We start from the raw sequence: 14,038 nt of genomic DNA, 5'->3' as shown, positions 1-14,038 counted from the left end.
CTCCAATCATCTGTGGTGGTCGTCCCACAAGTCAGCTGACAGCTTCAACCAGGCCTGCTGGTCTATAAGTTGCTGCAAACGAGATGGCCCCTAGAGGAGGAATGCTGCATAAGTCCTCCCCAGCAGATTCCGATTTCTGGGCAGAACAAGATAGAGGGAGGCACTCCTTCAGGTTACACACTACAAGTCTTCAGAACAGCCACCACAAATTTGTGAATGCCATAGAAAACCAACACGCCTTACAAAACGGGTGCCAGTGTGGTGTAGTATTTTCACCAGTTGCTATAACAATTCTGCAGTTCTGAATTCAAAACGATTGGACTCAACGGCGTTCTTTTCACTTATTACAATAGACTTTGGATTAAATCCCCAGAGCCTTCAAAGCCACTAATCGTGTTTCCTTTAAAATGAAAGCTGTTCTGTTTCCCAGGGGACTTTTAGATGCTAATTGCACTATTTTTAGATTCTTCTGTTGTACAACACACTGGCATATTCAAATGTCATTTGCCATTCCAAATGCCCCTTTGAATTCAGTCATTTTTGAAATAAATAAAGTCCTGTTTTTTCCAGATTTTCTCCCCCTTTTATACCATCTCATTCTTTGCTCCTCAACATTTTCTCCCCTTAGAATCCATGGCACTTCCCTTTCCTAATATTCCTTCATTCTTCATCTCCTTTTCATTGTGGTGTCTGTTATCCTATCACAACTTTACTCCATTTCTCTTTTGCTTCTGTGTTCTCTTGACTGCTCAGATTCATTTGCAGGCTTTCAATCACCACGTTTGATGATTTACCAAACCTATATTTCTCAGCTTGCATTTTTCCTTTCTGAGCAATCCTGTACCTCTCTCTGACATTTTCTCTTCAACACTGTGTTATTTGAGTCCAAAGGACTTGACCTTGTATGGTGGGGGTAGCTAACCTTTTTCTGTCTGAGGGCCATATTCAAGGTTAGCCATCTCTTTGAGGGCCACATCATGCCAGTGGTGGTGATGACCAAAGTTGATGTACATGTGCAGCATACTCGCCACACATGAAGACTACAAACATACAGCACACCCCCTCACCACATGGGCAGGCACACAGCTATCCTTCTCCCCGTTCTCTCTTTCTCTCTCACACAGCACACACACCCCTCTAACACACATACAGGAGGAGAACACACATGTGCCCATCATCACACTTACCTGAAAGAAGAGGTTTAAATCTTCTCCTATCCCAGAACTGTGATGGGAAGAAATAAGGGCTCTAGCAGGCCATTTCATAGAATTATAGAATCATAGAACTGTAGAGCTGGAAGGAACCCCAGGGCTTATCTACTCCAACCCCCTGCAATGCAGAAGCCATCGTACCTCTGCTTGAAAACCTCTAAGGAAGTAGAGTCCACCACCTCCCGAGGAATACCACACCACTGTTGAGTAACTCTTACTGTCAGAAAGTTCTTCTTGAGGTTTAGTCAGAATCTCCTTCCTTGTAACTTGAATCCATTGGTTCAAAGCCTCTGTAGCTTTCTCCACCTTCCATGTGGAAGTCCTTTAGATATTAGAATATGGCTATCATATCTCCTCTCAGTCTCCTCTTATCCAGGCTAAACATACCCAACTCCCTCAACCATTCCTCATAAGGCTTGGTTTCCAGGCCCTTTATAATCCTGGTTGCCCTTCTCTGCTCTCATTCCATCTTGTCCATATCCTTCTTAAGTTGTGATGCCCAGAACTGGACACAGGACTCCAGGTGTGGTCAGGCTTAGCAGGCCTGATCCAACCTATAGGCCGTGGATTGGCTGCCTCTGTTGTAGGGAAACCTGGGGGGGGGCAGCGATTGCTAGAGGAGATATATACACAGTGGGCAGGTTGCTAGGCTGGCGAAGAACCATCGCTAAAGAGAGCTAGTAACCACAGAGCAATCCCTCAATGGAATAGGGGCTTTTGTAAAGGCAGACTTAAGAGCTTTTGATTAGAAAAATAAAATAAGTTCCGGATGAAGGGAGAAACAAGCTAATACTGGGATTTATTAATATGTGCACTGGGCTGGTCTTGCATTAGCAGCACAATGGATTAGAGTGCCTTTGCTGTCATCTAAATGCTATTATGAATATTTTAATTACTGAATGACTGATACACTGCTATTGGTGTGTGTACTTTACAGCATATAACAGGACAGCTTCTTGCCTTGAGAAGCTAACTATCTAAAATTTGACATTTACTTACTTGTTTGTTTCTAGAAGTATTTCTGCACTGCCATATCATAACAGCCAAACAGGTTTATGGGGGTGGGGTGGGATGTTGTTATATTTTTTTGTAATGTTTTGGAACATCAAGATCAATGATAATGCCCAACCTTATGCTGCTTTTAACTTGCTGTAACAGTATTTCTTTATACTTTTTATCTTTGGCACATTTTGTTTAATAATTAAAATAAAATAGGCTGGTGTACAATGTTAAAACATAAAACACCATTCAAAAAATAAAAGTACGGATAATTATCAAAGTGACTAATCAAAATCAAAATTAAAACAACTACAAAGGCCTGCCAGCATGAAAATGTATTCAAGAGATGCCTGAAAGTCAAAAATGAGAATGGCTGATGAATCCCTGTGGGAAGAATACTCCACAGTATGGGAGCAGAGACACTAAAATGCCCAATTTTTGGTTGAGGCCAGTTGGGTCTCTGTGATGTGGAAGACATCTCACCGCGACTCTGAGTGACCTTGGTGAGCGAGTTGGGACATAAGGACTGAAATATAGGCAAAAAACAAAGAAAGGGGAGATGAGGTGGGAGGAATAAAAAGGGAAGCAACACACAATTATTTCATTTATGCATGCTTAGCCTTACCTTGTTTGTCAATAAGAACTTCATTAGTTAAAGCAGTTTTCATGCCATGGAGAAGGCATGAGAGAGAGAAGGCATCACACATTACACATTCCCTATGTGCTTCTCATTTAGGCTGCCAATGCTATCAACAAAGGAGGGGGTTAATCACTCATGCTACTTTTCATACAATGTAATATATTCCTCTGTGAGGAAGATTTAGCAGACAAGGCAATCCTAATTTTCAATATTCTGGAGTGGGGGGGGGGAAACCCTTTAGCTTGATTGTTCTTTCTTGTTCACTTCTAGAAGCCATGAAAGGCAGGCTGGCTGCTGGCAATGGCCCTTTTCAACGTTTTAATTTGAGGAAACGCTGCCAATGAAAAAGCTGAAGAATACGATGCTACACAGATTTCAAAAATATTCAGTTTTCGATAAATGTTCTGAGAGCATATATTCATGCTGACATTAGAGATCAAAAGATGACTGAAATGTGTAGGTGTAATAGAGGAAAAACTTCATTCCCCCCCCCCGACTTTTATATTTAATAGCTGATTTATAATCCCCATTTTTGTGTGAGCCAGCAAAATTACATTAGGTGGCTTTTCCATCAATGTTGGCATTTTGTTTGAAAATGGAATAAAATGGTTATGAGAGTAGATTTACCTCTCAGCTTCCATTCTATGGCAGGACAAGAACATATTGTCCTGGTTTAAATTTTGTGCTGCTGCCTACTGAAAAAGAAAGGCAGTCCATTTTCATTTAAATTTTTTTTAAATTCATATTGGAAATAACCTTAGAATCTAAAAAAGAAAATATAACAAATACAAATAAGAAGGAAAGAGCATAATGCAATATAATCGGTAGGGGAACAATAGGTACTTGTCAAAGATTAAAAGCATTTTCTTTTTTGCTTGTTTGCAGGCATTCAAGAAGAGTCTGGCAAAAGCAACAGCTTACAATTAGGCTGCATGATAGTTCAAGGATCCTTAAAGTTTCGAAAGACTAACATATATTGCTGGAACCATCTGAGTATTATTTATATGTTTTACATAAACAGGTGGAAACTTTATTTGCATTAGCCACTAGTCAGATTTAAATTTTATATGTAAAATATCTATATCTATCTATTTATCCATCTATATCTATCTATCATGTTTTACATATAAAATTTAAATTTTTCACATTGGTAAAAAAAATAGTATTTCTTCAGTTGTCCCCAACTTAATCTTAATTTTTGGTTTTTTGTGTTAAAAAGAAAAGTGTTCTCAGTGGGGAAAAGACCATTATGTTCTTCAGTGCAAGACAATTTTGCATCCATAGCAGAAGAGTCCCTTTCCCACCTGCCTTTGCTAGAAGGGATATAAAATGCAGCTCTGCATAATCCAATCCATTCTTGGCTCTTTAACTAGAACTTAATTGAGTGACACCCCATCAGCCCCTTCCTAATGGCATCAGTAGCATAGCAATTGTATGGCCTTTGATTCAGAGCGGAACATGGTTTCTCTGATACTGGAAGTAATTTATAGCCATCATGACCATCTCCACGCTTCTGTCTCTACAGTAATGTGTTATGAAACTAAAATAACACACACACACACACCCTTTTGTAAAGCAAGTCTTAAAAAAATAAACGTAACTGTTAAACAGCTATTAAATCTGATGTGTGGAAGGATGAAAATGCAGGAAATGAGCATGGTGGAGCAAATCAGCCATGGTTTCCTTCAGCATTTGAGCTGAATGGGCAACTTCTCAGGTGTGCATGATGGAGCAGAAACACCACTAACCATTCCCAAGATGGGTCAATGCCTCAAACATCTCTGGGACAAACAGAGCCCTTTATTTTCTGCTTGAAACGCCATACAATTGCATAGCCCTCCATTGCCAGCATTTAATGTGCCAGATACCATGGCTTTTGAAGGGAGCATGATCTAGTGAATTGGTTCACAACACAAAACTACATATAAAAAACACAAAATACATAATAAAAACAAAGACAACCCAATAATCCCTCGTTCCACAACATATTCTAAAAGAGCTTTGGATGTCAATCAGCCAAAGGTCTTGTTAAAGAGGAACGTTTTCACCTGACATCCAGCCGAACCTCCATGGATCCTGCAAACGGAGAGCCATTGGGGAAAAGGCCCATTTCATGTTTCCATCCTCCAGACCTCTTATGGAGGAGGCACACGAAGGAGGGCCTTAGAGGATGATCTTGGTGTCTGGGTAGATTCATATGGAGAGAGGCGGTCCTGGAGGTATTGCAGTCCTGCCATTTGCTGCCTAGGGGAGGAGACCAGCAGCGGCTCCTTTGTCAAGAGGCTACTGGAGAGGCAGCACTGGGGTATGCTGCCAAGGAGGTGGCAGAACCAGCTTCCAAGAAGTGTGCTACAGCCGTCACTGCCATTGCAACAGTGGCAGCAGGCAATGCATTCCTTGGAGGCCAATTTGCTTCCTCTGTGGATCCTGCTGCCCAGTAAATAAGGTGCCTCAATAAATAAGGTGCCTCTTTGTCCTATGTTGATAATGTTGCTCTAGGATCCTAGTAAATCTCCCCCCTCCACCATGAACTCTTCACAGTTTCTCCCTCCCATGGAAATATGAAATTCTAGTACTAAACACGATACTATATTATTTCAGCTCCCTTGTGAATTGGTTTGACTTCTCTAAAGCCACCTGGCCTCCCTATTTCCCATTCTTATGCACCTTGGAGTGTCCTGTGTCATAGCACCAAAGTCCCTGAGCTAATGCATAATCAGATAAGCAGTTTAATATAGTGACTGCAATAACTTTGTCCTGTTTCATTAAATATAGTCCACTAGTGCATTGAAATCAGCCAGCCCTTTTCCCAGAACGCTACCCAGGCTTCAGATATTAACAAGGTTACTGTACTTAAGCATCATTAGCTTAACTGTGTCAACGCAGCTAACAACATATCACTCAAACACGTATGAAGGAGTGTATTATTAGTGGTCCCATTAATTAAGCATGCCAATTTGTTGATAATTAACTCGAGAAATTTATGGCTTTCGAAAAACAATTACAGTAGCTGATATAAACACATTAGGTAATGATAGCAGTGCCAAGTTTAATTGCTTCCAAGAAGAATGGCTGATATTAACACCACAATCACCACTATTCATGTTTGATAGCGGTATGTAAATGTGGCAATTATTAGTTTTAGGTTTCAACTTTTGAAAGTCTACTTTATTTATTGCATATGATTAATTTATAATAAAAAATGTGAGAACACACCGTTTTCTTGCTCTGAGAAAGGCTTTGCAACACATGCATGTGCGAGAGCTTCTCAAGACAGGATAAGGAGGCATTTTCCCGAAAATCCCACCATGGTTAAATAAAAAAAGGAGCAGCTTGGATTTATCGCCATTAAGCACATTTGGACATTATTTTGCACTTAGAAACAGGGTGAGGAATTATTCCTTTGAAGTATTCCCAGCTCTTAAAAAGAAGCAAAGAGAGTCTTTGGAGAACGGGGCAGGCAGGGTTGTGAGAGTGGCTGAATATGAACATGGAGGATTGAATATTATGGGGAAATGTTCATTAAATCGGCCTCATTTTTATCACAAAGCCAGCAGGAATGTTACCTTTTATTGCTTTAATATAATGAAGCTCGGTATTTCTGGAGAGACTGTTACTGACCATGGTATGTCGTTTGGAAAATGAATGCATTTCCCTAAGTAAAGTACTTTGAAGCAAACTTTGTTTTTAATAAGCATTCTTGAAAGCTGTAGCCTTGGCAGTTCTTTTGCCTGTTATGAGTCAAGCGATTATTTGTTTTCTTTTTTCTTTTTACCTGTTAAAGATAAAATGGAAACTGGAAACAAATAGATTGCAATTTACCAAATATTAAAAGAGGTGTTTTTTTAAAAGGAAGAGGACTGTGAGATTTGAAGAAGAGAAACTCAGGGAGCAAAAGATACATGAGCAGTGCTTTTGTTCAGGGGGTATACAAGGGTACGCAGTACCAACACCTCTTTTTGTTAAAAAGTGTGGCATTTACTGTAATAATTCTTTTTTTAAAAAAAATAAATAAATATTGATGCATTTTCCAGTGCCTATTTACATACAATTATCATCCCATCAAAGTCTTTTTTGGGCTTCCCAACCTAACCTTTTTTGACATCCTACATCGTTTTCTTTGTTTTGCTACATCTCCTTTTATTCTTCCATCCTATTTTCACTCCTTCAGTTCGCTTATCCTTTCTACAGATGACCATAAATTTATCCCCGCTTGAAAATTTACCTTAATACCATATATTTTTTTCAAATATTCTCCAAGACAATCCCACTTGCTTCTCATACTATAACAACTACATGGTGAATACTGGCACTTACTTTTCTAGAAAAAAAGCACTGTGCATGAATGTGAATTTGACCATCAAAAGACATGTACAAAGATAACATATCCTCTGTTTTTTGCAGAGGTTCACTGCTGAGATCACTGTACACTAGACTATGTCACTATAGCAGTTCTAAGACTATATGCAGTGGTGCCCTGATGAGTCAGTCCTAAGATAAAGCTGAGGTGAACTTTCTCAGGGGGCAGTTTGTTTCTGAGAAAACCTCTGAGATTTTCCTTTGCTCACTACCACACCTGGAAAAGAATGACACTTTGTTCAGCAATTCCTCTTAAGATTCTCAACCATCTTTTGGCAGTTGTTACCATTTCCTCCCTTCATAAAATTCCAGAATTACACTAAGTCCAATAGAGGAAGGAAAATGGTGGCGATTCTGGTACTTGCAGCAACATCATGTAAAAACAATAACAACTGTAGCAGGGAGAAGGGGAAGCTGGGCTACAGCCATTGCAAATGCCTCATTCCTGACATACTGCTGAAGAATTTCTCCTTATGAGGAATGGTTGAAGGAGCTGGGTATGTTTAGCCTGGCAAAGAGGAGACTGAGAGGAGATATGAGAGCCATCTTCAAATATCTCAAGGGCTGCCACATGGAGGAGGGAGCAACTTTGTTTTCTCCTTTTCTGGAGGGTACATATAACTACCATGCAACTACTCAGAAATAAATGGTACTGAGTTCAGTGTGCCTTACTACCAGGTAAATAAGTAAAGGATTGCAGCCTTATAAACTGAGTGTGTTCCTCGAAAAAGAAGCCTTGTGAACCATGTCAGTCCAGAAACACTTCCTTTAGTTATTCATGATCTCCCTCTCCCCCTGCTTTCTATTTTATAGGAAGCTATTTCAATTTATCTTGTTGGAATATGGGATTATCAAAGACAGCTTTGTAACGTTAAAAGGGAATTTTATCTGCCTATATTAAGCCGTTGGCTTAATTTGCAATCTTTGAATTCAAGGAAGAAAAAGCTATGAACTATGGAATTATATGAGTCTATATTGTGTCAAAAGGCATTTCTTTACTACTGTCACAACAAAGGTTTTGGTGAAACTGCTTCTATTTTTTGTACTTTAAACCAAACTTTTCACTACTTTCTCTCTCTTTGGTTCACATGAGGAATATTCTGCTTTTTTTTTTACAAGCAGAGATTAAAAAAAAGAAAACCACAATGTGGGCTTTTTCTCTGCCATTAAAGCTTTACATATTTAAATCACTTTTTACTGCAAGTCACTTGGGGAAAAAAGTCATATAGCCTGTTGTTTTTATGGTCAGTTTCATAGCATGACAAATAGGCTGTCATGAAGCCATACACTTCTCACTGCAAATGATTTTAATTACAGGAAATTGTGCAGGCAATGGGTGGAAGGAGGGTGGAAGATGTGGAGGCTTGTAGGTCTCAAAAACCGTGTAGCTGGATCTAGCAAAGACTTTTAGAAATCAGAAATAACTCAAATTAGCAGGGTTTTTTTTTGCTAATGTAGTCCTATGCAAATAGCCAATCATATGTGGCTACCACTGCATCTGGCAATACTTGATGTTACAAAAAACTCAAAACAACCCAAGAAATTGAGACAAATATTGTGGCTTTAGGAGTTACATTCAACGAGTGTACAATCTGTGTACCTGTGCACACATTAGTTGAGGTGGGCAGAAATAGTTGTACACTCCTTCACACAAACACTTGTACCTGTGTAGAGACAGCTTCTACATGCGCTTAGTGTAACATGTGAACAAGCCTATCATTTCTATTTAGCTTATAGCAAGGCGAGGACAGGTGGAGTAGTAATAACTCTCCTTTCTGGATCTGAGGAGCTCCAAAGAGAGTCCCTGGAGGCAGTCAATCATTCTCTTTTCCCCACCTGTCTGTAGATTTTTCTTCAGTTTGTTAATCTTTCATACAGGATGATGAGTCGAATTTAAGTGGCACCGGTGATATTTATGTGGATTTGCTTTAAAGCCTTGATGCTTTGAACATCGTGTAATTAACAGGCCTTTACTGTTGACCCTAGTGGGTCCTTGGAAACACTGATGCTGGCAAAGTTAATTGAAACAAATATTTCATTACCAAATTAATTCTATTACTTGCAGCCTGCACTGCTGGGAGCCTCTGTGCTCCAAGGTGATTTGAAGAAGGGCTCTTATTTTTTATAGTGCTCCTGTATTACATTTGATTTCTTTCCCCTCACCCTGCACAAGAGCTGGGGCGGGGGGAATAACAACTGACACCTTAATGTACTTGATGATCAATGCCAGTGTAAGACCAGTGCTAAGGCTATCCTGTTTTGGAACAAAGTCAGGAAGCTGGAAGCTAAGAATGATGCCTTGCAATTTTGTGCAAATTGTGCTTGCTTATGACCAGCCCTCCATTCCCCACCCCACACTTTTTCTTGCTCTTACAGGGCCAAATCCAGATGATGAGGATGGAGTGCTTGGAACCAGAAAAAGTCTACATTGACCTGGTCCTGTAGTACTTTATAGAGCACAATAACTGTAATGTATTGCATGGGGAATCTTCCTGGAAGTTGACCTGTTTGTTGATTACATCCATTGCTGGCAGGATGTTAAAGAGTGGGAAGGGACCCTCTTCTAGCATCCTTCGCCATCTTTATCTGGCTCACCACAGAGGAAGGGTTATTGTTTTTTGCAGCACTACAGTAGGACTAAAGGACATGATACTTTATTATTCTGTATTTGGACCCAAAAGATAAATAGCAAGAAACTGACACCACAGCAAATTAGGAGACTACAAAGAAGAAAGGAGATGAAGTGCATTATCAGACCAGTCTCAAAGTTTGATAAGGTAGGGTGGATTAGACATAAACTACTTTACGGTGCAATCTTATACATTCTTGTCTGAGGAGGTGGGGAGAAGTCCTGCTGAACTCAGTGGGACTTACTTCTGAGCAGACATGCATAAGGCTGCGCTATCAGTCTTGGGCCTGTGAATTAGATGAGAAAATGACTGAGCGATCCATCCATGTGACTGGAGTGTTGATAGCCTGATGGCAAAGTCAAGATAAATGTGTAACATTATTTAGACCGACAAATGCAGTTTGTCACTGTAAAACAGATCAATGGTTTCCAAAATTAAAACATTCTATATCTGTCATACATTCTTATCAAGCGTTTTCATGAGTGTCAGGTGAGAGGCAAAGATGATGCACAATCAAACACAGATCCAGGACTGGAGAAGTGTGAAGTCTCTCTGAACATTGCACTGATTTCTGTCTGGATTTTTAACTTTGGTAAAAAAGAATACCATCTCAGTCAGTGCTGCCATTTTAAGATTTACCACCACTGCAGCTCCATACAGTTAATTTTATGGGGGAAGAGTTGCAGAGGCTCAGATCTGTCTAGAAACAATACTGATTTGGAAGAACTTTCTCATAATCCTTGATGTGTTAAGACTGACTGTAGATACTCAGTGCATGGTTGGGTAAAAGTACTCTGAACAAACTATTTTATTTAACACGTTGGAGCCCAGACATTGAAAAGAGGTGCTAGGGCTGAGCCAGAAAACAAATTCATCTCTGGTTTTACTCCTCCAATCTGTATTTTTTGATAATGTCACTATGGTTGCACAAGGAGCAGTGATTGTTTTCTTCAGTCTTTGTTTGTCCCTAATAGGTGGCATGCTTGCAGCGAGAAGTCAAACACAGCTTCCCTCCTGAGAATGATCAGAGTAAGCACGGAGAAGAAAAGCCTGTGGCAGACTAGTGCTCTAATGCTGTACTTCTTATTCTTTCAATACCTCTGCCAAAACCTAGGAAGCCATTTATGTGGGCCTCAGAGAAACAGCACAAATTGCTCCTTGGCATGGTTGCTACAGGCACCTATGCCTGCCACCTTCAGAAGTCATCATGTAGCCAGATGTAGTTGTTTTTATCATGAACTCCTAATTGGAGGGTTACGCTTTCTCCCCCCCCCCATCCTGTGGGTAAATATGAGGTGGGGTGAGGTGGGGGTAAACATAGATAAGGAGTGGAGAGATAGATTGTTACCAGGGATACAAACAGGCAGTGAAAGGCAGTAAAGGAGAATGGAGAAGGTATTTGGCTCCCCCCTTCCGAAAAAACCTTCATATGAGTAAAGTTTCATCTTGGCCAGAGCCATCTTTGCCATGAGGCAGACTGAGGTGGCTGCCAGAGGCATCAAAAGCCCCCAATGGGGCAGAAAACCTATTGGTTCAGAAGTGGCACTGGTATCGGCCAAAATCATGTGAGATCTTGCAGAGCGTGCAAGATCTCATGGAAATCAGGTAAGATTTCACCCACAATTGGCACTGATGCAGAGTGAGCGGAGAAGTTGTGTTGGTCGAGGCAGCTGCAGCAGGGAAGGGAAGGGCAAGGCGGCACTTCCTGTTTTACCTCAAGCAGCAAAATGGGATGTGCCAGCGCTTCAGAACCACCCTTTTAGGAACAATAGCACCCACAGGTGGTTACCAGCACCCAAAAGTAATTTCACAGTGGGTTCAGTCTTTGTCCTGCAAAGGCACGGGCTAGAGGTATTTCTCATCCTCTGCTTTCTCTACAGTTGCTGTTCTGGCCCACGGCCCACATCCATCTCTCCTACCTGTCTCTGCTTATTTTTACATTCACACCACAGGCGGCCATAAATACTAGGGTGGCAAACACATTGCGTTCTCTGGCTGAAAGTGCTGCCTCGGCCATTTCCCCTCCCAGATATGAATAATATCCCTGTGACTTAATTCGAGCAACACTGCTATGTCCTCTACTGCCCTGGAAGTCACAAAACTACCCAAAGGACAGTACAATGCTGATGGTGTGTGGGAAGTCTGTGTGTAAAATAATATTCATTCCATACAATTGCTCACCTGAACATTAGTTTCTGGCTTCACTTGGTACCCAGTAGAAGTGGGACATTATTGTCACCTTTTTGCCCATATTTATCACCATTTCCTGTGGATCCAGTTTAATATATCTCCTAGAAAGTAAAGAATATTATCAATATGAATAACAATTAATACACTATCATCATTTTTATTTAACAATATTATTAGTAAATAATAGTGAGGTGGATATTTGCTGAAGATAAAGATGGGAGCTGACATTTTATGTGTAATACAGCAATAAAATAAAATAAAATAAATCCCCTGAAACACTAATGCATTTTCTTTCAGAATCTGGAAAGTGGAAATTTGCTTGCTGGGAACCATCATTTCTGATCTAATGGAGGTTGGCTATGATATAATTCCTGTTACAGAGCAATTGATCAAACTATGTATTGGTAGTCACCTCAGCTGTACTTCCTGTGAGCAGAAATTACTTGCAAAGTTTTGTATAAAGGAGAACAAAGCTCAGCAGGTTAGTTCAAATGAAATGTTGTCAGAGGTCAGCACTTTCTCCAGCAGGAGCTATCCAAACATTCACATTGTAATTTCCATTCTCCATTCTGTTTCTCAAATGTCGCAACAGAGAATTGCTTCTGTGAGGTGAATGAAGAAGAGCCAGAATGGAGCAAAAGATCATCAGTGCATTTGTACATGTACACCTTCTCTTCCCAAGCAATGAATACTATATAGATAGTTTTTACTGGCATCCTGAAAGCATTTATTTTGATTATTCCTGGTGCCACAATGCATTTGGAATGTGAAAATACTGCTGTGTCTTTAAGTAAGGCTGTTTGAGCAGATAGGCATGAAGACAATCTAGTGTAGAATGTTTGCTAATATCCAACCATTACTATAAATTATTGTCATGTAAAATGTCTTAGGAAAGAGGATCTTTAGCAGGGATGGACACATCTGTCAATGTTGGTTTCTCTTATTTTCTCATTTTTCAAATCTTAAGTCTGTCTCATTTCTGCATCAGTTTGTGAACACTTTTAAAATGTCAGCCCCAAAATTAATATACATTGTGCATGTTTGCGCTCATTTTCCACTAATATGTGTTTTGTTTTGGGTATTTTTGTGTACATCTGGGTGGACAGCTATATCACAAAATTCAGAGAAATGTGGATTTTGAAGGAGAACTGAATTTTGGTTCACATATTGATTTGGTAAGTACAAAGCAGGTGAGTTTTCATTAAAATGTGAACTCAAAAAAATTGTTCCCTCATTGCTAGTTTTAGTAAAATTGAGCCAAATATGCACCCCTTTCAGAGAGATGATTCATCTCCTGCAAATATTGGATCTTTTTTGCACAGTTACAAAAGTGGTAAAATGTTGCTGTTATCCTTTCTACCCATCAACACTCAGCACCTGGGCAGATGGTCACTCAAGTCACCAGGTTACACTTCCACACAACTCTGGGATGTATTTATATGTAAATTATAGTAATTATTTTAGCATTTGCTTTCCCACAAATAAATTAGCATATGCATATTTTATGTAAATCTGTGTCCACTTTCGTCTTCTATTTTGGTGGCCCCCCTTCTAACTATGACTTTCCTGCTGAATCAGAAACTATGTATGTGGGTTTATGGTTCTCAGGACTGGATCCCTATCCATATGTATTTTCCCCCAGTCTGATATTTGGGGTGGGATAGAATGCATTCATTTTTAAAATATACAATAAATGCTATGAACATAAGAAGCTGCCTTATGCTGAGCCAGAGCATCTAGTTCAGTAGTTGTCTACCACAACAGTCAACAGACTCTACAAGGTTTCATCTCAGCCATAGCTGGAGATAACAGGAATTGAACCTGGGGCCCGACAGATGCACAGTACACCCTCTACCACTGATCTGTAGCTGTTCCTCTAACAAGAAGCTTGCAGTTGCATATCCGCAAATAAATCATTTGTCCTGCTAAGATGCATTGATTGAGGAAAGTGGCTTGCCAAAGTGTGTTGGTAGAAATATTGCAGAGACCCTTCCTCCATTCACTTCAGC

The 14,038-nt window shown here is 40.0% G+C and overlaps 1 long non-coding RNA gene across 2 annotated transcripts; it reads left to right on the top strand.

Annotated features, from left to right (window-relative positions):
* Positions 1 to 9,266: 9,266 nt before the first annotated feature.
* LOC128402553 (uncharacterized) lies at positions 9,267 to 13,608 on the top strand. 2 transcript variants are annotated; one of them, XR_008327740.1, is made up of 3 exons: positions 9,267 to 9,986; positions 12,327 to 12,510; positions 13,136 to 13,608. It is a non-coding gene; the product is annotated as an uncharacterized LOC128402553 (long non-coding RNA). The 2 variants fall into 2 exon arrangements; XR_008327741.1 differs by adding an exon at positions 10,814 to 10,868 and having other exon boundaries at positions 12,327 to 13,608.
* Positions 13,609 to 14,038: the final 430 nt, after the last annotated feature.

The sequence above is a fragment of the Podarcis raffonei genome, chromosome 1, assembly GCF_027172205.1.
Source record: "Podarcis raffonei isolate rPodRaf1 chromosome 1, rPodRaf1.pri, whole genome shotgun sequence".
NCBI lineage: Eukaryota > Metazoa > Chordata > Lepidosauria > Squamata > Lacertidae > Podarcis > Podarcis raffonei.
This window is presented reverse-complemented; position numbering and strand designations above follow the sequence as displayed.